Source organism: Plecotus auritus, assembly GCF_963455305.1.
Source record: "Plecotus auritus genome assembly, chromosome: 6".
In the NCBI taxonomy this organism is placed as follows: domain Eukaryota; kingdom Metazoa; phylum Chordata; class Mammalia; order Chiroptera; family Vespertilionidae; genus Plecotus; species Plecotus auritus.
Genome location: NC_137773.1, coordinates 107,926,174 through 107,949,428, shown reverse-complemented (window position 1 = coordinate 107,949,428; position 23,255 = coordinate 107,926,174).

The window sequence follows — 23,255 nt, the reverse complement described above, 5'->3', positions numbered from 1 at the left end:
CTGACTTCTCAACAGAAACTATGCAGGCCAGATGGGAGTGGCAAGAAATTTTCAATGTGATGAATAGCAAGAACTTACAACCAAGATTACTCTACCCAGCAAAGCTATCATTCAGAATTGAAGGGCAGATAAAGAGCTTCACAGATAAGAAAAAGCTAAAGGAGTTCATCACCACCAAACCAGTATTATATGAAATGCTGAAAGGTATTCTTAAAGAAGAGGAAGAAGAAAAAAGTAAAGATAAAAATTATGAACAACAAATACATATCTATCAACAAGTGAACCTAAAAATCAAGTGAATTAAAAACCTGAGGAACAGAATAATTTGGTGAATATAATAGAATCAGGGGCATAGAAAGGGAGTGGACTGATAATTCTCAGGGGGAAAGGGGCATGGAGGGTTCATTAAGAGACTGGACAAAAATCATACACCTATGGATGAGGACAGTGGGGGGAGGTAAGGGCAGAAGGTGGGGTGGGAACCTGGTGGAGGGGAGCTATGGGGGGGAAAAGGAGAAACAATTGTAATAATCTGAATAAAGATTTATTTAAAAAATAAATAAATAAATAAAATCTAAAAAAAAATAAATATTGTTCTTATTGATTTATCAATATTGTTTTTATTGATTTTTTTAGAGAGAGCAAGGGCGAGAGATAGAGAGAAGAACATCATCAATGGGATGCCTCCTGCACACCCCTTATTGGAGATTGAGCCTGCAATCTGGGCATGTGCCCCAACTGGGATCAAACCGGTGACCTCTCCATTCTTGGGTTGATGCTCAACTGCTGAGCCACACCAGCTGGGCTGTTTTCTCTTTTTTTAAGTTATGTGTCTCCATTATTTTTTTCTGTGTGGTTACCACTAGGGTTGTAAAAAACCAAATTTCTTATATACAGTAATCTTTTTTCATTTGAATGCATTGGATCTACATTCTCCTTTATTTCTCTCTTTTATAAATTAAGACATTTATCCCTTCCCTTTTTATGCTTTTGTTGTCACAAATTATTCTTGTTTATGCTGTAAATTTTTTGGTGATCTTACTTGTAGTTTTGTGACCTTTTGTTCTTTGTTTCAGATAGAATAACCCCAGTTAGTATTTCCTGGATTGGAGGTCTTCCAGTGATAGTCTGGAAAAGTCTAGTTCTCCTTCATATCTAAAGGATAACTTTACTAGATATATTATTTTTGGCTGGTATTTCTCTCTTTCAGTAGTTTGAATATCTGATTTCATTCTTTTCTAGCTTGTAGAGTTTCTGCTCAGAAGTCTGATGATAACCTAATTGGCTCTTCTTTATAGGTTACTTTCTTCTTATCCCTGGCTGCCTTGAAAATTCTTTCTTTGTCATTAATTTTTGACAGTTTTAATACACTGTACTTTGGAGAATGCTTTTAAGATTGAGGTAATTAGGTGTTTTGTTAGATTTTTGGATTTGAGGATCTCTTTCCATGGCTTTGGGTAGTTCTCATCTCTTCTTCTGGTATGTCTATTATTCTTATATTTGTCTTGCTGATGGAGTCAGATGTTCTCATAGAGTTCTTTCTTTCATTTTAAGCTGAAGTCTCTCCCTTCTTCCCTCTGCACAATTTCTAGATTTCTATCTTTGATATCACTAATTCTTTCCTCCATCTGGTCCACCCTATTTCCTATTCTCACTAGGTTCATTCTTGATGTTTTTTGTTGAGTTCTTCATCTCCAATTCTTTTTTCAAGTTTAAATTTATGTGATAAAGTATGCATTTTGGGGAGAGTAGAAATGGCAGCAGAGTAAGTGGATACTACATATACACACTCCCAGGACCAAACAGGAAATACAACTAAAATACAACATTCAATCAAACAAAAAACAAATAAAAACAACAACATCCAGAATAATCAACTGAAGACTAGCTGGAGAGAACCCTGATAACCAAAATGGAAAGTGGAGACCACATAGAGGAAGCTAGGAAAGGCAGAGGCACAAAAGGGCTGGCCAGTGGATTAGAAGAAACTGAGGACCAAATCAGTGAATTACAACATAGGGTAGAAAATGCACCCAGTCAGAGCAGAAATTAAAACAAAATTAAAACAGGAGGATAGTTTAAGGGAGCTTTTGGACAATATGAAGCATAACAACATCTGCATCATAGATGTACCAGAAGGAGCAGAATATGAACAAGGAATAGAGAACCTGTTTGAAGGAATAATGACATAAAACTTCCCAAACATGGTGAAGGAAAAAGTGATTTGAGGTTCAATCAAGATGAACACCAAAGTCCCACACCTAGACACATCATAATTAAAATGGCAAATGTACAAGACAAAGAAATAATCTTAAAGGCAGTAAGAGAGAGAGAAAGTGAAAAAACCAAGATGGCGGCATAGGTAAACACCTAAACTGCTGCCTCGCACAACAATTTCAAAACTACAACTAAAAGACAGAACGGACACCATCCAGAACCACAGGAAAGCTGACTGAGTGAAAATTCTACAACTAGAAGGATAGAGAAAAGCTCACAGAGAATTGGAGGTACGGCAAAGGGTCTTTGTGCGCGCGGAGAGGAAGGGCGGCTGAGAGCCTGGCTGACTTTCTCTGGCGGAAGGGGGAAGGGAGCCCCCGACCACACTGAACCCCAGTTCTGACTGCACTGAACCCCTGTTCCGGGCGAGCCCCTGGGGACCCACGCTCTTGTGGGGGGAGTCTGGACTCTCAGGCGGACACTCGGGAGCCGGGGAAGGCGGAGGACTGAAAGTCCTCTCGCGCCAGTGCGCACAAAGGCTGCGGAGGCTGCCACAGGCTTTCCCTAGCGGAAGGGAGTGAGAGGCTCCTGACGGCACTGAACCTCAGTTCTGACTGAAGTGAGCCCCAGTTCTGACTGCAGTGAACCCCAGTTCCAGGCGAGCCCCTGGGGACCCACGCTCTTGTGGGGGGAGTCTGGACTCTCGGGCGGAGACTCAGGAGCCGGGGACGGCGGAGGACTGAAAGTCCGCTCGCGCCAGTGCGCACAAAGGCTGCGGAGGCTGCCACAGGCTTTCCCTAGCGGAAGGGAGTGAGAGGCTCCTGACGGCACTGAACCTCAGTTCTGACTGAAGTGAGCCCCAGTTCTGACTGCAGTGAACCCCAGTTCCAGGCGAGCCCCTGGGGACCCACACTCTTGTGGGGGAGTCTGGACACTCGGGCGGAGAATCGGGAGCCGGGAAGGCAGAGGACTGAAGGCACACACGTGCGCGCAAGGGCAACGCTGACGGGAAGCCAAGACTGAGACCCCACCCCATCCAAGCTGAGCACAGAGGCTATTGCAATTTGGCAAGTCTAATCCTATAAGGCTGTCTCCAGCACCGGACTTCTCCCAGCATAGACACAGCTGATCCTTACAGCCAACTGGCCTGGAGGTCAATTCTTCCCAGTGATACCAACAACAATAAAGACTTAATTACAACAAGGCTGTACACACCGTCCACAAAGGAGTGCACCAAGAGTGTCCACCTCAGGTTAACTGGGGAGGCAGACCCACTGGGCCAAATTGGAAACCTAGCACACAAATCTACCAACTCAGGGAAGCAGTGAAAATGCGGCGTCTAAAAATCAGATCACAAACAAAAGAAATGGAGGAAAAAAAACGACTGGATATAGAATTCAAAACCACGGTTATAAGGCTTTTTAAGAATATCCTAGAAAAGGCCGATAAATATAACGAGACCCTCGAAGAGATGAAAAAGGACCAACTAGAAATTAAACATACACTGACTGAAATAAAAAATATTATACAGAGACCCAAAAACAGACAAGAGGAACACAAAAATCAAGTCAAAGAATTGAAATACAAAGAAGCAAAAAACACTCAACCGAAAAAGCAAAAAGCAAAAAAAAAAATCCAAAAAGTTGAAGATAATGTAAGAAGACTCTGGGACAACTTCAAGCGTACCAACATCAGAATTATGGGGGTGCCAGAAGAAGAGAGAGAGCAAGATACTGAAAACCTATTTGAAGAAATAATGACCGAAAACTTCCCCCACCTGGTGAAAGAAATAGACTTACAAGTCCAGGAAGCCCACAGAACCCCAAACAAAAGGAATCCAAAGAGGACTACACCAAGACACATCATCATTAAAATGCCAAGAGCAAAAGACAAAGAGAGAATATTAAAAGCAGCAAGAGAAAAACAGTTAGTTACCTACAAGGGAGCACCCATACGACTGTCAGCTGACTTTTCAATAGAAACTATGCAGGCCAGACGGGAGTGGCAAGAAATTTTCAATGTGATGAATAGCAAGAACCTACAACCAAGATTACTCTACCCAGCAAAGCTATCATTCAGAATTGAAGGGCAGATAAAGAGTTTCACAGACAAGAAAAAGCTAAAGGAGTTCATCACCACCAAACCAGTATTATATGAAATGCTGAAAGGTATTCTTAAAGAAGAGGAAGAAGAAAAAAGGAAAGATAAAAATTATGAACAACAAATACATATCTATCAACAAGTGAACCTAAAGATCAAGTGAATTAAAAACCTGAGGAACAGAATAATGTGGTGAATATAATAGAATCAGGGGCATAGAAAGGGAGTGGACTGATAATTCTCAGGGGGAAAGGGGTATGGGGGGGTTCATAAAGAGACTGGACAAAAATCATACACCTATGGATGAGGACAGTGGGGGGTAGGTAAGGGCAGAAGGTGGGGTGGGAAATGGGTGGAGGGGAGCTATGGGGGAAAAAAGGAGAAATAATTGTAATAATCTGAATAAAGATTTATTTTAAAAAAATAAAAAAAAAAAAAAATAAGAGAGAGAGAAAGTCACCTACAAGGGAGCTCCCATTATACTGTCAACTGATTTCTCAATAGAAACACTTCAGGTCAGAAGGGAGTGGCATGAAGTATACAACGTAAAGAAAAGCAAGGGGCTGAATCCAAGACTACTTTATCCAGCAAGGCTATTATTCAAAATTGAAGTTTCAGGACAGCAAAAGAAGCCATCTTCAAAATGAAAAGGTAACTCACTGTATGGGAGAACATATTGGCCAATGATGCATCTGATAAGGGGTTAATCTCTAATATATATAAAGAACTCATACAATTCAACAAAAAGGAAGACAAACAATCCAATTTAAAAATGGGCAAAGGACCTAAATAGATACTTCTTCAAAGTGGACATACAGATAGCCAAAAGACATCAGAAAAAATGCTCAACGTCTCTAATCCTCAGATAGATGTAAATAAAAATGACAATGAGGTTCATCTCACACCTGTCAGAATGGCTACCATTAATAGATCAACAAACATCAAGTGCTGACGAGGCTGTGGGGGAAAATGAACCCTAGTGCACTGCTGGTGGGAATGCAGACTGGTGCAGCCACTATGGAAACCAGTGTGGAGTTTCCTCAAAAAATTTAAAATGGAGCCGAAACCGGTTTGGCTCAGTGGATAGAGCGTCAGCCTGCGGACTGAAGGGTCCCGGGTTCGATTCCGGTCAAGGGCATGTACCTTGGTTGCGGGCACATCTCCAGTGGGAGGTGTGCAGGAGGCAGCTGATCGATGTTTCTAACTCTCTATCCCTCTCCCTTCCTCTCTGTAAAAACATCAATAAAATATATTTGAAAAAAAAATTTAAAATGGAACTGCAATATGGCCCAGTGATCCCACTTCTAGGAATATATCCTAAGAATTCAGGAACACCAATCAGAAAGAATGTATGCACTCCTATGTTCATAGCAGCATTATTTACAATAGCTAAGATCTGGAAACAGCCCAAGTGCCCATCAGTAGATGAGTGGATAAAAAAGCTGTGGTACATTTACACAATGGAATACTATGCAACTGTAAAAAAAAGAAGGATCTTTTATCCTTTGAGAGAGCATGGAGGGGCCTAGGGATTATTATGCTCAGTTTAGTAAACCAGTCAGAGAAAGACAAGTATCACACGATCTCACTTATATGTGGAATCTAATGAACAAAATAATCTGACAAACAAAATAGATCCAGAGGTATGGAAGCATGGAACAGGTGAATCTCAGAGGGAAGGGGGAGGAGGGGCGGGGAAAGTTTAACCAAATAATTTTTATGGATATATGCATTGCTCATGGACACAAACAATATTGCAGTGAAGGCCTGGGGTAGGAGCCGGTGGAGGGGCCAAAGGTGGGAAAATGTAGGACATCTTTAATACTGTCAACAACAACAAAGGAAGCAAAGAGGGACTAGAAATAACATCTCTTAATGTTTTAAATTTGGAAGTTTGCTACATAATCCCTCCTAATCAATGTTGGATTTGTTGGAATTGCTACACAATCCCTTACATATTTATACTTATATTTATATATGTTCTAAAATGTGTTGAGAGAGTTTTCTGTTACCCAATATAGTTTTAATGAAATTGGTAAATAGAAATTGAGGGATATTTCTAACAGCCTGAAGCCTAGTCAATTTCTAAGAATCTTTGAGTCACTTTTTTTCTTTCACATCTGTGGGGTTAGAGAGTTCACTAATGAAAACAACAAAACACTAACCATAGGCAACTGTATGCTCCAAGCATGGGAGGGAAATACTTTAATTGGATGAGCAGTGCTCAGGGGCTTATTACATGAGGCTTCTGGGATTATTGCAAAAACTTTTAACGAGTTTAGCTAAATTGAGCACCCACAGAACCTTGTTGAATAGCTTCTCAATTAGCACAAGTTAAAACTGTATCTTTCCCTATGGAAATTGGTTAATTGGACTCTTAACCTATTCTAGGAATTAAGGGGAATTCTCTGGGATCTGTAAGAATCCTTTATTAGCAAACTTAAAGGAGACAAAGTGTGGTTGCCATGGCAACACTTGGCAGAGCAATGAGTCTGGGCAGTAAAGTGTCCTCTCTCTGAACTGTAAACCAAAGCAGCTAACTGTAGACAGCCTGTGCTTGGTGTACAGTGGTTATCAATTATATCATAAGGTTTTAACAGTAAAACACTGTTTCCTGCTGTCTGCATGTAAAGGCATGAAGCCAAAATGGGTTCATTCAAGCTCACAAATAAAAAAAATAGACTGATTTATTGGTTTTAAATAAAGTACAAATTTTCATTTCAAAATGTAATTAGTATATCATCCATTGTAATAAATCTTGTGTATATATACATATATATATAAAGAGAATATGATAAAAACCTTCCTCCTACATATATGCTGATAGAGTGAATGTCATCATCTCACTTTATAATAGGACATTATGTATTCATGAAGAGAGATTTATTTATTTTGTTTGTTTGTTTTTTTTTAAATATATTTTATTGATTTTTTACAGAGAGGAAGGAAGAGAGATAGATAGTCAGAAACATCGATGAGAGAGAAACATCGATCAGCTGCCTCCTGCACACCTCCTACTGGGGATGTGCCCACAACCAAGTTACATGCCCTTGACCGGAATCGAACCCGGGACCTCCCAGTCCGCAGGCCGACGCTCTATCCACTGAGCCAAACCGGTTTTGGCGAGAGATTTATTTTGGATAATCTTAAAGACTACTAAGGATCCAACGAGATAATTATCCTCAGTTTTATACTCTCTTATCCATCTTATAAATAGATACAAGTATATGATTCAAATTTAGAATGACAAAATAAGCAAATGCCTGTTATAGTTGAAGTGTTTCAAATATACCGACAAGAGTAGAACTCTCTTTCTTCCTTAGTCCTCTATAGATGTTAGCTCTTCAGCCAGTTTGACGTTTGCTCCGGTGAGCTGAGATGTGTAAGTAAAACATCACTTCTGTCTTGAACTGGCAGTTGTCACCATGAATCAACATTTTTTTTTTTCTTATTTATTTCTTATTTATTTATTTATTTTTAATATATTTTGATTTTTTTTAAATTTCTTTATTGATTAAGGTATTACATATGTGTCCTTATTCCCCCATTACCCCCACCTCCCATTCATGACCCCACCCCCCTGTTGTCTGTGTCCATTGATTAGGCTTATATGCATCCATATAAGTTCTTTGGTTGATCTCTCCCCCTTACCCCCACCCTCCCCTACCTTCCCTGAGGTTTGACGTTCTGATTGATGTTTCTCTGTCTCTGGATCTATTTTTGTTCATCAGTTTATGTTGTTCATTATATTCCACAAATGAGTGAGATCATGTGATATTTATCTTTCTCTGCCTGGCTCATTTCACTTAGCATAATGCTCTCCATCTCCATCCATATTGTTGCAAATGGGAAGAACTCCTTCTTTTTTACTGCAGCGTAATATTCCATTGTGTAGATGTACCACAGTTTTTTAATCCACTCATCTGCTGATGGGCACTTAGGCTGTTTCCAAATCTTAGCTATGGTGAATTGTGCTGCTATGAACATAGGGGTGCATATATCCTTTCTGATTGGTGTTTCTAGTTTCTTGGGATATATTTCTAGAAGTGGGATCACTGGGTCAAATGGGAGTTCCATTTTTAGTTTTTTGAGGAAACTCCATACTGTTCTCCACAGTGGCTGCACCAGTCTGCATTCCCACCAGCAGTGCATGAGGGTTCCTTTTTCTCCGCATCCTCGCCAGCACTTGTCATTTGTTGATTTGTTGATAATAGCCATTCTGACAGGTGTGAGATGATACCTCATTGTTGTTTTGATTTGCATCTCTCTGATGATTAGTGACTTTGAGCAAGTTTTCATATGTCTCTTGGCCTTCCGTCTTCTTTCGAAAAGTGTCTATTTAGATCAGTTGCCCATTTTTTGACTGGGTTGTTTATCTTCTTTTTGTTAAGCTGCATGAGTTCCCTGTAAATGTTGGAGATTAAACCCTTATCGTTGATATCATTGGCAAATATGTTCTCCCATGCAGTGGGCTTTCTTGTTGTTTTATTGATGGTCTCCTTTGCTGTGCAAAAGCTTTTTATTTTTATGTAATTCCATTTGTTTATTTTCTCTTTAGTTTCCATTGCCCTAGGAGCAGTATCAGTGAAGAAATTGCTTCAACATATGTCAGAGATTTTTCTGGCTATGGATTCCTCTAGTATTTTTATGGTTTCTCGTCTTATGTTTAAGTCCTTGATCTATTTTGAGTTTATTTTTGTGTATGGTGTAAGTTGGTGGTCTAGTTTCATTTTTTTTTTGCATGTATCTGTCCAATTTTCCCAACACCATTTATTGAAAAGACTGTTTTGACTCCATTGTATGTTCATGCCTCCTTTGTCAAATATTAATTGAGCATAGTGATTTGGGTCCATTCTGGGTTCTCTATTCTATTCCATTGATCTATATGTCTGTTCTTGTGCCAGTACCAGCTGTTTTGAGAACAATGGCTTTGTAATACAACTTGAAATCTGGTATTGAGATCCCTCCTACTTTATTCTTCTTTCTCAGGATTGCTGTGGCTATTCGGCATCTTTTTTTATTCCAGATGGGTTTTTGGAGAGTTCTTTCTAGGTCTGTGAAATATGCCGTTGGTATTTTAAAGGGGAGTGCATTGAATCTATAGATTGCTTTCGGTAGTATGGACATTTTAATGATGTTGATTCTACCAATCCATGAACATGGTATGTTCTTCCATCTGTTTACATCTTCCTCTATCTCTTTTTTCAGTGTCCTATAGTTTTCCACGTATAGGTCTTTTACCTCCTTAGTTAAGTTTATTCCTAGGTATCTTAATTTTTTTGGTGTGATGGTAAATGGGATTGCTTTTTTAGTCTCTCTTTCTGTAAGTTCACTATTGGTCTATAGAAATGCCATAGATTTCTTGGCGTTAATTTTGTATCCTGCTACATTGCCAAATTCATTTATTAAGTCTATTAGTTTTTTGATGGAGTCTTTTGGGTTTTTTATGTACCATATCATGTCATCTGCAAGTAAGGACAGCTTTACTTTCTTCTTTTCCAATTTGGATGCCTTTTATTTCTTCTTCTTGTCTAATTGCAATGGCTAATACTTCCAGTACTATGTTGAATAGGAGTGGTGAGAGTGGGCATCCCTGTCTTGTTCCTGTTCTTAAGGGAAATGGTTTTAGTTTTTGCCCATTGAGTATGATGTTAGCTGTGGGTTTATCATATATAACTTTTATTATGTTGAGGTGTGATCCTTCTATTCCCACCTTGTTGAGAGTTTTTATCATGAAAGGGTGTTGGATTTTGTCAAATGCTTTTTCTGCATCAATTGATATGACTATGTGATTTTTATCTCTCACTTTGTTTATGTGATGTATCATGTGTATTGATTTGCAGATATTGAACCATCCTTGCATTCATGGTGTATGATCTTTCTGATGTAGTGCTGGATCCGATTTGCTAGAATTTTGTTGAGGATTTTGGCATCTATGTTCATGAGGGATATTGGCCTATAATTATCTTTCATTGTGTTGTCTTTATCTGGTTTTGGTATTAGGGTGATGCTGGCTTCATAGAAGGAGCTTGGAAGTGTTCCTTCCTCTTGAAATTTTTGGAATAGTCTGAGGAGGATAGGTTTTAGTTCTTCCTTGAATGTTTGGTAAAACTCCCCTGTGAAGCTGTCTGGCCCCGGGCTTTTGTTTGCTGGAAGCTTTTTGATGACTGCTTCAATTTCTTCCATAGTTATTGGCCTATTGAGATGTTTAGATTCTTCCTGATTGAGTTTTGGAAGGTTATATTTTTCTAGGAATATGTCCATTTCCTCAAGGTTGTCCAGTTTGTTGGAATAGAGTTGTTCATAGTATTTTTTAACAATCCTTTGTATTTCGGTGGGGTCTGTTGTTATTTCACCTCTTTCATTTCTGATTTTGTTTATTTGGGTCCTTGTCAGGGTTGGCCTGTCAGGTGAACCGGGCTGAGGTAGGGAGGTGGGAATTAAGAAAAGAAAGAGAAGAAAGCGGGATCGGGAGGACTGCAAGCCATTGACAGACTGCAGCAGCTTTATTAACTGCGTAATACCTTTTATATACAAACACTGACTGGGAGGTCAGTTCAAAAGGAACGTACTCTCCGTTCCTCTTAATCTCTAAGGGAGAGATAAAGCAGAAGGCAAATTCTCGGTACAGCAAATCTCAGTAAATAGTTACAGACTTCTGGTAAGCCATGAAAGGTCGCTCTCATTCTGCTGACAATTGGAAATCGCCATCCAAACAAGTCAGGGGACACTATGTGGGCAGGGGACTGAATCTTATGAGTCCCTTCAGGTGCAAGGACTCTGTCAGCTTACACCCGGTCTCCAACAGATCCCCCTTCTCTATTTATTAGGCGGAGTTCATGTAGTCCTATTTGCAGGGATCAGATGCTGGATCCGATGGTTCGGAAGCAGACTGGAAGCAAACAGACAATAATGAGAGCAAGAACAACAATGATCAGCAGAGACCAAACAAAAGACTGTAACCCATGAAAGGACATAAGGCTTTGAATTTCATTAAAAATATTCTGGGCTACTTCGCTAGGAGGCAACAGAGCAGAGCCTGTGTCATTAATATCTTGAATCTCCCCGTGTAATCTACTGATATCCAAAGTGAAGTTGTTCTGATCCCAAACTCCTAACAGGTGGTTGCGTACTTGATCCCAATTCCACGTAGTACCATTATATTTCTTAGGGGTGACACAAATCTAACTAAACTCAGCATGACACCGGAGGGTAGAACGTACTTTCAAGCTGTACATTTGGTCTCCTATAAGGAATATAGCCTCTTCCAGTGCATTGAGCCTTTGTTCTATTTTCTTATCTATGAGCTCTTGAGCTCCTAAGGCATCCGAAACATTCTTCGCCAAGCTATCTACAGAATGAGCTGTGTGTATTTCTTGGGTTAAAGCTGTGGCTGCAGTGGTGGCAGTAGCAATGAGGGTGACTAGAGACACGAGGCCAGCAATAAGCATTCCAATAAATCTCCTAGGGCGGCTTAGTAAATTATTCAATTCTTTTAAAGCCTGGGAGCCTGTATCCCTGTACCAAGGTCCAGTAACATTAACTGGGAGCATGACAAAGGAAGGTTGATGTAATACAACCACCTCATAACCAAAGTTGTATCTAGACACACAATTAGACAAATTGCAATGATTACAGGAGATTGCATACATGTTGCCCTTAAATACAATATCTACAATTCCAATGAGGAGAACATAAGGAGGTGGTATACAGGCAGTCAGACCCGTGATCACTGTAATATTATCATGATGCAAAGAAATGTCGCATAGGGCGGCCATAAGCTTAAATATTTCTAGCTGTACTCTTCCCCGTAAGGTGGTGAGTTATCTCATCTACCCAGCCTCCAGGCATCTCTCTAGCCTTAAAACTACTTTTGCTAGATAGCGGGTTGGGATAGGACCAGTCAAGTAACTGAAAGGAATTGTTGATGGGAGTATGTACCACAGCTAACTCATGACGGCAGCGCCGCCATGGGGGATACTTCAGAAATGGCCTGTATTCACTGTATAAACATGGAGGCAACTTGGGTTGGGCTCCCTGAGAGACAGTATGGGTGATGTCAGGCAGGCCATATATAGTAAGGAACCATTCTTGTTGGATCCACCCCTCATACTTTTCAGGATCTCCACCTCTGCTAATGCCATGGGTATACCTTGGTGAAGGTTCCACAGTAAGACAGTTATTCCAATATTTAATGGCTGTGAAACATATGGGAACCCTGGTTGACCTTCCCTCATATCTATGATCTCCCACCCATTGAGGAGTGAGATGATCTGCACTTGGGTGGCCCATGATATCTGTATCATTAACATAAACGGGAACGCTGGGGTCATCCCAAGTAACGGCCCTAAGAAAAGGCGGATCTGGAATGTATGCCCAGTATGGAGTCTGGGCAGCATAGACCTGAACAGCCACAATTGATAGCATGGCAAGAAACAAAGTCTCAGCAGTTCGTTGTGCCCCTTGGCGAATGATCATGGCCTCGGCCTCCGCTGTCAGCTTCTTCAGCTGCCCCCAAGTTGGTGGAGATGCCCTCCGAGTCGCCCGTGATCTCCGTGGCGGCGGTGGCGGCACAGGCGCCAGTGGACAGATCCTTAGCCTCTTGAATGGTGGAGTGAGCTCTTGTTCCATTTCGTCCTCCATCTTGACCTTGAAAGGGCCGGACATAGCGGCTGGGGATCCAACGGGGCTCAGAGTCCCCTTCAGGAAATACACAAACAGACCCCCGAGCCCCTATCTGAACAGGGTCGGGGCCATGCCATTGTCCTGTAAGTCCTTCCACTGTACCCAAGGGTGGGATCTGGACAGGGAGGATCACTGTCCTTCCGCTGCGGTTTTGCCCTGAGCATCGCCATTTAAAAAATTAAGGGAATAAAGAGCTCTGTTAAGTATATTAGCAGGGGTGTCTACATACTCCCCCTTCTTTATTTTTTCAATTTGCCTTTGCAAAGTCTGATGAGCTCGCTCAACTATTCCCTGCCCGTGAGGATTGTATGGGATGCCTGTTTTATGCTGGATTCGAAAAGTAGCACAAAACGTCTGGAATGCCATACTTGTGTAGGCTGGACCATTGTCAGTCTTAATGGTGTGGGGGATGCCTAGGAAAGTAAAAGCTTGTAAACAGTGAGCAATAACATGTTTAGCGGCTTCTCCTATAAGAGGGGATGCAAAAATAAAACCAGAAAAAGAGTCAATAGAAACATGGACATAAGCTTGTTTCCCGAAAGATGGAATATGGGTCACGTCCATCTGCCACAGTTGGCCTGGTTTGTAGCCTCGCGGATTGACCCCTTCTGTGGGAGGAATGAATGTGGTTAGAGGGCATTGAGGACAGAGTTTAACAATTTGTGGAGCCTGTTCCTATGTGATTTGAAACTGCTGACGCAGGCCAGTGGCATTTTGATGATGGAGAGAATGCGAGGCTTTGGCTGTATCTAAAGGAGATAATGCTAGATAGGCAGTTCTAGTAAGTTGGTCAGCGTAAGTACCGTGTTTCCCCGAAAATAAGACAGTGTCTTATATTAATTTTTGCCCCCAAAGACACTCTAGGTCTTATTTTCAGGGGATGTCTTATTTTTCCATGAAGAAGAATATGGTACACATTTATTGTTAAATGAAAATAAAGGAAATTTATTACCTGTATACGGTATGGTAGTACGGTAGTTGTCAAAACAAACCAGACAAACTGTGAATCCTACAGTATCAAGAATTTACTCATTTATTCAATGACAATCATGTCATCATCTTCTGGAACATCATCATAACAATCCAGTTCCTGAATTTCCTGGTGAATTTCTTGTGACTCCATTTCTTTCAGAATCAGTGGACCAAATCTCTCATGTTTAGCAATAGCGCTGTCTTTAAATGAGTACTTCTTGTCAAGGTAGCCTGCTCGCAGTGCATTTGTAATGCAACTGTCAGTGATTTTCTCCCATGAATTCTTCACCCAAGTCACAACTTCTTGCAGTTTAGGTTTCACAAAGTTTCCACGCTGATTTCTCTCCATTCTATTTTCAATGTAGTCATTAATTTCCATGGGCAAATTGTCTTTGAATGGCTTGTTTATTGCAATATCAAGAGTCTGGAGATAGGCCGTCATTCCTGCGGAAATCATTATCTGATCTATTTTTCTTTCGTGAAGAAATGTCTTCATGTCTTTAGCGCGGTGAGTGCTGGACCTCTTTGGCTCCCTCGCATAACAAGCGGCAGCATTAAATTGACCCACTTCCTTATAACTGCTTGTGTGGCCCAGGCTTTTTCAGTTTCAAGAATAAAAACGCCCAAAACACGTTCAATCTTTTCCTTCTTGCCCTTAGAAATGATTAAAGGTGGGTTTTAGTGCCATCCAGACGAATTGCCAAAATACAGGAAACACGTGCACTTTCGTAAGCAGTGGAGGGAATGTACGCTAAGGAGGCACCCCGCTGTTCAATTGTTGTTTGAGATGATTGGCCCATAAACACTGCAGTTTCATCCATAGCAATCATGTTGGAAAGATTGTATTTAGAGAAGTCAGCATCATCAATAAAGGACTTGAATGCAAGTGCTCGCTTAATAACTTGAGTATCTTCCAACCTAAACAATGTTGTAGATCTTCTTAAAGACAGTTCACTTCGCTGAAGGAAATTATCCAGCCAGTGTTGTGATGCTTTGAAGTCTTCGGGGGCTATGTCAAACTGTGGTGCCATTGCAAGGGCAAATTCTTGAATCTGAGCCCTATTCACAACCAAAGCCTTTGCTCTCCTGTCAACAACCCATTCACAGATCAGGTCTTCCAGCTCGGAAAATAATGGTTGCCGACCTGATCCACACTTGCGCTTTTTAGCATTTCCCTTGTCCACTTGTTCAATGAGGTTACCATACTTTGCTTGCCATTTTCGGACCAATCGGATACTCAACATCTTCTCTTTGCAGAAAGCAGTAAGATTTTGGCCCCAAGAGTCTTCCACGATTCCTTTCTTGTACTCCACAGAGTAGCTTTTTCTTTTTGCGCTCATTTCTAGGGGTAAAAAAAAAGGAATTGGGGTATCAAGGTGGGGGGAGGGGGATCACTCAAAATGACATAGTGGGAATCAGAGCAGGGAATCAAAATGGCACAGGAGAATCAGAGGGGGGATTACCATTTTAGTAACCCCTTTTGATCCTCCTGTGTCATTTTGATTGTCCCCTCTGATCCTCCTGTGTCATTTTGATTGCCCCCTCTGATCCTCCTGTGTCATTTTAAGTGATCCCCCTTCCCCCACCCCTGTGCCACTGAACACCTTCACCAGACATCCCCCCTACCCCTTTATCAGACATTTACCCTCTGGGGCCTGCCTGGGGACTGTCACTGGGCTTGCTGGGGCCTGGATCTGGGCTGGAGCAGGGTCTGCCACTGACTGAGAACCTTCAGTCATCATGAAGGCGGCCGCGAGCATCAGGTAGTGTCACCAGAGACAGACCAGCACTCATCACCTTCACCGCATCCCGTCCACTCTAATCCTCCTGTTCTTCTACACGCATCTGTGAGTCTCCTCCTCTCTCCCGCCCCGCGCTCACCGCTCACTCCGACCTCCGCTCCGCCTCCACATAGCAGTGACGTCAGGACTCCGCGTAACGTCACTGGTTGCTAGACGCCAGTGGGGGCGGCCCTAGCGACCAGTTTACGGTAAATTAATTTTCATTCTGAGACAGAGCCTGGGCCTTATTTTCGGGGGATGCCTTATATTTCACTCAGAAGGAAACCTGTACGTAGGTCTTATTTTCGGGGAAACACGGGTATTGATCTCCTTATCCATGTGAGAGAACAGGAGATTTTATGTCTGCTAGAGCTATGTGGGAGGACAGGGGATTTGATGCCTCAGGGCTCTGCTTGATTCAAGCTAGAAGTCACTAATGATCAATTAGCTTTGTCTTCTGTCACAAACCAGTTGGGTCCTATATGCAAAAATAAAAGCAATCACTGGAGGTTTCATTTTCTTTTTCATATCTATACTTTTTAAGATGATCTTATTTATATAAGCTTACTATATTTATCTTACTACTTTCTTCTAGAAAGCATGAAAACTATTTTTAATGTGATAAGAAGTAAGGAAGACTTTTAATGGAGAAAGTACAAAAATGATTTGGATTACAAATAAATAGAAATTATTTATTGATATAGGAAGTATTTTTTCTCCACTTGATCAAAAAAGAGAGTATACATTTTTAAACCACTTTTTAAATCCAAGATAGTGAGATTTTGATAGGTCCAAAAGGAATGGATGTCTTACAACTAATAAAATAGATCATTTGTTTCTCTTATAAGTGGGGAAGAGAACAGCCTATGTGGTACCAAAAACAGAGAGGGGAAAAAAACCCCCACAACAAAACGAAGGTTAAAAGGGTGAGAAAAATACTTCTTACAATATACTTATATTTGACATGACAAAAAAATTTAAATCTATTATAGCTCTAAATTAAATAACTTTATGTTGCTTAAATTTGAATAAGATTCTTTTGCATTGCTTCTTCTTAAAATATGGATGCCATGGACTTTGATCAAGGAGAGCATTTCTGTTAAAGAGGTCTGAACACTGTCACTTTATTCCCCCAAATATTTACATCATTTAATCTTCAAGACTCTTTATTTTTTAATTTCTAAAAAGAATTCTCAGGAGTTATAAGGATTAATTGAAATAATATAAAAACTTCATTTTTATCTGGAAAACTCTTAACACATTAAAATTGTAGATAATCTACCAGTAGTTCTACATATCATTGGCTAAAACCTCAACAGGTTTGGGCATGCTATGTATGTGCACACAAACACCTGGATTTTAAGCATACCTGTAAGAAAGACATGGTTAAGAGATTCCTTTTTAGAGATAAAACACTGAGATAAAAAGAGGTTAAAAAACTTTTCCAAGGTCATTCATTTCTTTAGTGGCACCATCAAAACGTGAAACAAGATATGACTGACTCTGAAGTCTCTTCTTTTCCTTTTGGAAAATATCACATATCAGAATCTGTGATGCATCAGGACATTTTGTGCTCATGAACAATTGTATTTTTTTTGTGGGGTGCAGGGAGAAGATGTAAAAGTAATGAGCTAAGTATCCAACTTAAAAGAATTTTTGCCCAGCCAGCGTGGCTCAGTGGTTGAGCGTCGACCTATGAACCAGGAGGTCACGGTTCGATTCCCGGTCAGGGCACATGTCCGTGTTGTGGGCTCCATCCCCAGTGTGGGGCGTGCAGGAGGCAGCCCATCCATGATTCTCTCTCATCCTTGATGTTTCTCTCTCTCCCTCTCCCTTCCTCTCTGACATCAATAAAAATATATTAAAAAAAAAAAGAATTTCCACAAATAGTATAGGCTAAAATTTAGAAAGATAAAAGGAGATAAATAATGAAGAGATGAACAAAAATCAATTCAATAAAAAGGATACTATAGAGAGGATCAACAAAAGCAAATCACATTTATTCATTAACAGCATTACTAAAGTGTATAAAATCCTGGTAATCATGATCAAGAAAAAAAAAGTATATCTAAATATTATTTAATATTCTTTGCAATTTTTATTCCCATTTCAGTTAGCAAGAGGGTAACATTCACTGAGAGTTTGATCTTTTTAAAAAATATTTTTTTATTGATTTCAGAAGGGAGAGATAGGAACATCAGTGATGACAGAGAATCATTGATCCGCTGCCTCCTGCACGCCCCCTACTGGGGATCGAGCCTGCAAATGGGGCAGATGCCCTGACCTGGAATAGAACCGTGACCTCCTGGTTCATAGGTTGACACTCAACCACTGAGCCACACCAGCCAAGCGAGGGGTTGATCTTTAACCCCAACTTCTGGATCTGCTTAGGGCAAAATAGGAAAGAATTAATGAGAAGTGATAATTAATTAATAATAATTCATGAGAATCAGCTTCTGATGACTCAAGAAGAATTTTTATTGTTCACATGAAATTTGCGAGGGGGGATATCAAATTAATTTATTGAAAGGAATGATACAAATACAAGAAAATACAACTGGATGAGCTGGTATAATTTATGAAATGGAAAAGGTAAACCTAACATTCATATACTGCTTTGGCAAGTCATTCCAGTGGCAATGGGAAAGCCAGTTGAGGCTGAGCTCTTATTTTCACCACCTCCCCATGTGTACCAGTCAAAGAGCTTGCCATGCCATATTCCAAGGCCTCATCTTGTGTACAACAACTACACAGCCACCCAATTCTGTGACAGGTGTTACCTGTCCTTTCACATAATAAGTCTCAAGGAAGTCACATAAGTGACATCAGTTTTTCAGTGACCTGATTTTATAGTTCCACATTTTCTCAAGTGTCATGCACGCTCCACTGCGTTCAGTTCATTCTCCCAATCTTCCTGTTCTGTTTTCTTGATATCCTGAAGTAATATTGGCCATCTCATTGTGCTGGATCTTTATAAATTTCTCAGTATGTTCTCTCTCTTCATAACATTGTAAAGCCACATTATTATAGTCTAAGCAACAAGACATGAAAAAGTAGGCATGGGAAGTGGAGGGCTCCGGGTTGATCTGGCAGTTGATGGTGGCCTCAGATTCTGTGTTCGTTCTGGTACATTCATTTTGTGTGTGGCAAATATGAACAATGGTTCACATTTCAACTGGATCAGAAATACTTCTGAGAGAACACTGCAAAAATCAAAGCATAGTATTGGGCTTCATGAAGTGAGATTTTTGTTCAATGACATGCACGGTTCTGCTTACAAGGGTTACATAAGGTGGTTAAGATGACTTTTGAAGTTGTTAGCAAATCTCTGTTCTAATTATTGTATACGTTTTAAATCAATATGCATAAAATGGACTGTGGAAATGCACTTGTCCTCTCTGGACTTCAGTGTGAACATCTATGCAAAAAATAATCTCTGTGGCAAATTCTAGTTCTGAGTGCCTGAGTGTCAGAATATTCAGCATTTTTAACATTTTTATATTAGAATGAGAAGTGTAAAAAATTGATGGACTCACTGAAGTATCATTTTTAGCTTGGTGTTTTAGCACATCAAATCCATTACCAATGTAATTACGATGTCCCTTAGAGTCTTCTACAAAAGGGACATTATAAGAATAGCACAGACAGATGATATTTTATATGACAATAAAACAGAGCTTTTCTCATCATAAGTTCTTTGCACGTGACAAAGAATGCAAATGGTCTCAAAAGATAAGCCTCAGTAGTCACAGCTAGAAAATGTCTAAAAATTAAAACATTGTTTTCTTAATTCATTAATGCCTCTCTCTCTTCCTCTGTGTATTTCATTCTTCTGTGCAATAACTATAGTCATTGATTTCCACCATAAAATTTAGAGTCATGATATTTAAAAGAAAAGAAAAACTGAAAATACAGCAATAAAAATGATTTATGACTTATAGTTAATCAATACATGATAGGTTACAATTAGTAACACGTTTTTACATCATCTTAACTGTTATATTGTTTCTTATTGCTTTTTGGAGGTTTAAAGTCCCAGTTCATAAATGAGGAAGAATATTTAAAAAGCTTAATTTTATGATATAACTATGGCTAGACAAATGTCTTTAATTTTTCTTTGTAAGGAAATTTCCTAGCAGGCATTTTTAATGTTTTTCTTCCTTTTCTGAAGTTTGCATGATTGTGTTAGGAAAACACCATATCAATGTAAATGTAGTACATGTCAAATAGTGATTCAAATGAAATATTATGATGTGTGAAGTGGGCCAAAAGGCACAAACAAGACATGGGGCTGTAATGTACATCATGGTAACTATAATTAGTAATATGCATGAGGATTTGAAAGTGCTGAGAGAGAAAATCTCAAAAGTTCTCAAAACAAGAAATTTTTATTTTGGTAATATGTATGGTGATGGATGTTAACTACAGTAATTGTGGAGATCATTTCCCAATGTAGACAAAAATAAATCATTAGGCTGTATACCTGAAGTTATATGTGAATTATACCTCAAAAAAAAAAAAAAAAAAAAGAGAAGGACATACAGAAGGCCAAAAGACATATGAAAACATGCTCAAAGTCACTAATCATCTGAGAGATGCAAATCAAAACGACAATGAGGTACCATTTCACACCTGTCAGAATGCCTATCATCAACAAATGACAAGTGCTGGCGAGGATGCGGAGAAAAAGGAACCCTTGTGCACTGCTGGTGGGAATGCAGACTGGTGCAGCCACTGTGGAGAACAGTATGGAGTTTCCTCAAAAAACTAAAAATGGAACTCCCATTTGACTTAGTGATCCCACTTCTAGGAATATATCCCAAGAAACTAGAAACACGAATCAGAAAGGATATATGCACCCCTATGTTCATAGCAGCACAATTTACAATAGCTAAGATTTGGAAACAGCCTAAGTGCTCATCAGCAGATGAGTGGATTAAAAAACTGTGGTACATCTACACAATGGAATACCATGTTGCTGTATAAAGGAAGGAACTCTTTTTAAAAATATATATATATTATTGGTTTCTTACAGAGAGGAAAGGGAGAGGATAGTTAGAAACATCGACAAGAGAGAAACATCTATCAGCTGCCTCCTGCACACCTCCCACTGGGGATGTGCCTGCAACCCAGGTACATGCCCTTGGCCGGAATCGAACCCGGGACCCTTCAGTCCGCAGGCCGACGCTCTATCCACTGAGCCAAACGGGTCAGGGCAAGGAAGGAACTCTTACCATTTGCAATAGCATGGATGGACCTGGAGAGCATTATGCTAAGTGAAATAAGCCTGTCAGAGAAAGATAAATGTCACATGATCTCACTCATTTGTGGATTATAATGAACAACATAAACTGATGAACAAAAACAGATCCAGAGACAGAGAAGCATCGATCAGATGCTCAAACCTCAGAGGGAAGGTAGGGGAGGGTGGGGATAAGGGGGAGAGATCAACCAAAGGACTTGTATGCATGCATATGGGCCTAACCAATGGACACAGACACCAGGGGGGTGAGGGCATGAATGGAAGTTGGGTGGGAGGGGCAATTGGGGGGATAAGGAAACATATGTAATACCTTAATCAATAAAGAAAAAATATATATGTATTCATTTGGATTTTATATCTCCATGCATTTCCCTTAGACTTCTAAATAAAGACACTTCTCTCCATTAAATAAGAAAATTCATTTTTAAAATTTATTTTAATAGACCTGCTTCTCAGAGCAGTTTTAATTTCCCAGCAAAATTGAGAGGAAGGTGGAGAGATTTACTCTATACCCCCTGCCCAACACATGCAAAGCCTGCCCCACTGTTACCCCCCACACCAGAGTGGAACATTGGTTACAACTAATGAACCTACACTGACACATCTTTATCACCCAGAGTTTACAGTTTACACTAGGGTTCACTCTTGGAGTTGTACACTCTATGGGTTTTTACAAATTTGTAGTGACACGCATCCACCATTATAGTATCAGATAGAGTAGTTTTACTACATTGAAAATGTTAGGCCTATTTATCTCTCCCTCCCCCATGGCAGCCACTGATATTTTTACTTTTTGTCATTTTGCCTTCTCTCAAATGTCAGATGGTTGGAATTAAACATTATATATAGCATCAGACTGACTTCTTCCACTTAGTAATATGCATTTTAAGTTCACTCATATCTTTTCATGGACTGATAGCTCTTCCTTTTTTTTTTTTTTTTTAGCAACAAATATCCCATTGTCATAGATTGTTTATCCAGTAGCCTACTGAATGCCATCTTGGTTATTTCCAAGTTTTGTCAATTATGAATAAAGCCCCTATAAGCATCTGTGTGCAGGTTTTTGTGTGATGCTCTCACATGCCATCTCTAGGTGACTAAATTATGCACACTCTGTTTTTTTGCCTTACTGTTAGGGGATAGCAGGAGCAGTATAATGGAGACTCCATCTCAAAAATTCTTCCCATCCTGGAACTTTTCCTTTCCAATAGTCTGTTCTCCTATCAAGAAATGTTCAATTTTCAAGATCTCTCCTACTTTTTAAATCTTTACCACATTGGCCATCAGTTAAACCACGCACTATTGATTTGTAAACAGTCATTTTACAAGAATAACAGGGGCTATTGGTTTGCTGCGAAAAGGCAAATTTGATGTGGCAACTTTTGTCCCATAATTTAGTGGAATGCTGTCTTCAGAGAAAGAGTATTTAGGGTTTCCTTGACCTGTCTGGGGAGTGCGTAGAATTAGGTGACCCCTGACCCACTGTATCTTCCCCCACTCCTCAGTACTCTTCTATGAAATCTTGTATGTCTTTCACACCTCAGATTGAATTCATTCATCTAATACCTCATTGAGGGAAGACGGACAGGACAATGTTGAGAAGAGTATAAATAACATGAGAGTTATTGTGCAAAATAAGTTAGGTCCTTTGAGAGTGTCATGACTGAATTTTTTGCATTAGGTTTTCTGCAGAATTCAAGGTCTTTGTGAAGTATTCCAGCTTTATGAAATAAGAAAACTGTTGTGACATGCATGAAAACTGTTACAAACATACACATAAAAGTTGGCTAGTTGAATTTCCATCTCATCTTAAATCTTTACAAGTGATATGAATTGATAATTCATTATGCCTCTCTGAACATCAGTATTTTTCTGAATTTCTGCTGTTCCTTTGTCTCTCCAGATTGTGTTTTTGTTTTCCTTTTTAACATACCTTGTAATTTTTTAAAGCTGGAACTGGTGTGTTGGGTAAAAGGAATTGAGGTAAACAAGCCTTTATTGTGTTTGAGCTTTTCTGTTGATCTGGCTAGGAGTTAGACCATTTTTACTGTTTGCTGTAACTGTAGACGTCAGAGGCTAAAAGGTCCTCTATTTTTCTTGATTTAGTCTCCCTTGTCTTTGGGCTTCCCTAGAGACTTAAATAGTCTGAGCCACTGTTTGATCTGTACCCCCTCTGTTAACATGGTGGTACAATGCGGTGGTACAATGCGGAACAATGCAGTTTAATATTTCTAGCA